This window comes from Mandrillus leucophaeus, unplaced genomic scaffold, assembly GCF_000951045.1.
Source record: "Mandrillus leucophaeus isolate KB7577 unplaced genomic scaffold, Mleu.le_1.0 Scaffold669, whole genome shotgun sequence".
NCBI lineage: Eukaryota > Metazoa > Chordata > Mammalia > Primates > Cercopithecidae > Mandrillus > Mandrillus leucophaeus.
This window is the reverse complement of record NW_012107241.1, coordinates 422,948-427,058: the sequence shown is the minus strand read 5'-3', so window position 1 is coordinate 427,058 and position 4,111 is coordinate 422,948.

Genomic DNA, 4,111 nt, shown 5'->3' with positions numbered 1-4,111 from the left:
TGTTTAATTTCTTTGTGTTTGTGTTGTTTCCAAAATTCTTCTCATTACTGATTTGTAGTTTTATTCCATTGTGGTTAGAGAAGATACTTGATATTATTTTAAATTTTTTGAATGATTTAAGACTTGTTTTATGGTCTAACATATGGTCCATTTTTTAGAAGGATCCATGTGCTGAGGAGAAAAATGTGTATTCTATAGCCACTGGATGAAATGTCCTGTAAATATCTATTAGGTCAATTTGTTCTATAGTGCAGATAAAGTCTGAAGTTTCCTTGTCGATTTTCTGTGTAGGCGATCTGCCCAATGTTGACAGTGGGGTGTAGAAGTCACAAGTTGTTGTTGTATTGAGATCTAGCTCTCTCTGTTGCTTTAATAATATTTGCTTTATATATCTGTGTGCTCCAGTGTTGGGTGTGTATGTATTTATAATTTTTATATCCTATTGTTGAATTGACCCCTGTATCATTATATAATGACCTTCCTTGTCTCTTCCTACAGTTTTTTTTTTTCTTGAAATCTATTCTGTCTGATGTAAGTATAGCTAGTCCTGCTCTTTTTTTGTTTCCATTAGCATGGAATATCTTTTTCCATCCCTTTGTTTTCAATCTATGTGTATCTTTATAGATGAAGTGTGTTTCTTTTAGGCAATAGATTGTTGGGTCCTGTTTATTCATCCACTCAGCCACTCTATGTCTTTTGATTGGAGAGTTTAGACCATTTACGTTCAGTGTCATTATTGATAAATGGGGACATACTACTGCCATTTTGTTATTGGATTTTCTGGTTGTTTTGTGGTATTCTCTTCCTTCTTCTTTCCTGTCTTCCTTTTAGTGAAGGTGATTTTCTCTACTGATATGCTTTAATTTCTTGCTTCTTATTTTTTCATGTATCTGTTGTGTGTTGTTGGAGATTACCATGAAGCTTGCAAGTGTTATCTTATAATCCATTATTTTACACTGATGATAACTTAACACTGATTGCATAAACAAACATGCAAAAGGAAAACTAATAATAAAAACACTACACTTTATCTCTCCGCTTTTCAATGTTTTATTGTTTCTCTTTATGTCTTATTGTACTGTCCGTGTCTTCAAAAGTTGTTGTAGTTATTTTGGATTAGCCCATCATTTAGTCTTTATACTTAAGAGAAGTTTATGTGCCACAATTACTGCATTATATTAATCTGTGCTTGTCTGTGTGCTTACTGTATAATATTACCAGTGAGTTGTATACCTCCACATGGCTTCTTCTTGCTCGTTCACATATTTTTCTTTCAGATTGAAGAATTCCCTTTACCATTTCTCGTAGGACAAGTCTGGTGTTGACGAAATCCTCAACTTTTGTTCGTCTAGGAAGGTCTTTATTTCTCCTTTGTGTACAAAGGACACTTTCAGTGGATATACTATTCTAGGGTACAAGTTTTTTTTCTTTCAGGAATTGAATTGTCATGACACACTTTCCCGGGCTGTAAGGTTTCCACTGAAAAGTTAGCTGCCAGATGTATTGGAGCTCTATTATGTGGTATTTGTTTATTTTCTCTTGCTGCTTTTAGGATCCTTTCTTTGTCATTGACCTTTGGGAGTTTGATTATTAAATGCCATGAGGTAGTCTTCTTTGGGTTAGATTTGCTTAGTGTTCTATAACCTTCCTATATTTAAATATTAATGTATTTCTTTAGGTTTGGGAAGTTCTCTGTTATTGTCCCTTTGAATAAACTTTTTACCTTTATCTCATTCTCTATCTCCTCTTTAATGCCAAGAACTCTTAGATTCTTGCTTTTGAAGCTATTTTCTAGATCTTGTAGGCTGTTTCACCATTTTGTATTCTTTTTCCTTCTCTCTCCTCTGTATTTTCAAATAGGCTGTCTTCAAGTTCACTAATTCTTTCTTCTACTTGATCAGTTCTGCTGTTAAAGGTCTCTGATGCATTCTTAAACATGTTAATTGCATTTTTCAGCTCTATAATTTCTGCTTGATTCTTTTTAATTATTTTAATCTCTTTGTTAAATTTATCTGATAAAATTCTGAATTTCTTCTCTGTGTTATCTTGAAATTATTTGAGTTACCTCAAAATAGCTATTTTGAATTCTCCATCTGAAAGGTCACATATCTGTTTCTCCAGGATTGGACCCTGTTGCCTCACATAGTTCATTTGGTGAGGTCACGTTTTGTAGATGGTGTTGATGCTTGTAGATGTTCTTCAGTGTCCGGACATTAAAGAGTTAGGCACTTGTAATCTTCACAGTCTAGGCTTGTTTGTGCCTGTCCTTCTTGGGAAGGTTTTCCAGGTATTCAAAGGGACATGTGTCCCATGTCCAATAATGCTGTGCGTTTTGCAGACTTGCAGAGGTACTGCCTTGGTCTTTGATAGGATCCAAAAGAATTCTCTGGATTACCCAGAAGAGATTCTTATTCTTTTCCCTTACTTTCTCCCAGATACACAGGGTCTCACTCTCTCTGTGCTGATCCACCTGGAACTGGTGTGCATGGTGGGAGTAAGGCAAGCACCCCTGTGGCCACCACCGCTGGACTGAATTGGGTCAGACTTGATGCCAGCAGAGCACTGGGTTTTGCCCAAGGCTTTTTCCTTCAGCATAGCGAGTTCCCCAGGCCCTGGATATGTCTGCAAATGCTGTCTGGGAGCCAGGAATTGGAGTCAAAAACCTTACTTGATGTTTTGTTTTACTGCAGCTAAGCTGGCACTCAAATCACAATACAAAATCCTTCCCACTCTTCCCTCCCCTTACCAAAGGCAGAGGAGCCTCTTTTTGTGGCCACCACCACCACCATGGGGAGTTCTGCCAGGCCACTGCTGATGTTTGCTTAAAGCCCAAGGACTCTTCTATCAATTTGTGGTGAATACTGCCAGGCTTGGGACTCACCCTTTAGGGCAATGGCCTCCGCTATAGCCCAGGGCAGGCCCAGATGTGCTGTCCAAGAGCTTAGGCATGGACTTAGGCCTGCTCATTTCTATATCTCACTGTAGCCAAGCTGGTAGCTAGGGTGCAATAAAAAGTTTCTTTACTCTTCCCTCTGTTTTTCTCAAACAGGAAACTTTCATTGTAGTCACCACAGCTGGGAATATGCTGAGTCTCTCCTAAAGCTAGCATGTCTCAGAGCCCAAAGCCCATGGCATATTCCCTGAGTATCACTGCTGATTATTCAAAGACCAAGGTCTCTTTAGTTAGCAGGTGATGAACCCTGCCAGGACTGGGTCTTTTCCTTCAAGGCAATGGCTCCCTTTCTCCCAGGGTGAGTCTAGAAATGTCATCCAGTAACTAGGGCCAGGAATGGGGGTCTCACAACTCCGCCTGGTACCGTGTCCTACTGTGACTTAGCTGATATCCAAGATGCAAGGCAAAGTCTGCTTTACTCTTCACTCTCCACTTCTTAAGCAGAAGGAAGGAGTCACTTTCATTGCTACACGCTGCTCTGCCTGGGGTTGGGGGAGGCATAGTGCAAGTTCTCCCTTAGCCATGCCAGCTGGTGTCTCCCTAGGTCACCTGTCATCCTAGTTCACTGGTTCTAAGCCCACACTAGCACTAGGAGTTGCTTAGGGATTACAGTCCTTGTGCCCTAGACTGCTTTTCAAGTTTACCTAGGACTACAGAGCACTTCAGCCTGCGGTGGCGAGGCTTGGCAAGAAACTCATGTTCTGAGTGCTGGGATGGGTGATTCTTCTCTGGCTAGGGCTGGTCCAAATGGTCCCTCTGTGTGCAGGCACTGGCTGAGCCTAGCATGGGTTTATCCTCTGCTTTGACAGGGCAGCACTGAGTTCAATGCCAAGTCCCCCAGTCACTGTACTCTCCCTTCCCAAAGTGCACAGATTCTACATGCTTCATAGCCACTGCCAGGGAATGGAGGAAAGATGGCAAAGGTGATTCTAGACTGTCTCTCCTGGCTTCCTCGATGCCTCTGTCCATGATATTAAAGTTAAAACTAGGTACTGTGACTGCTCATCAGCTTTTCGGTTCTCGTGAAGGTGCTTTTCTGTGTGGCAATAGTTGTTAAAAATTTGATGTTACAGCACAGGGGGACAAAGAGTGTAGGCTTCTATTCTGCCCTCTTGCTCCACCTTCCACCTCCAAAATTTAAAATGGAATATATTCAAA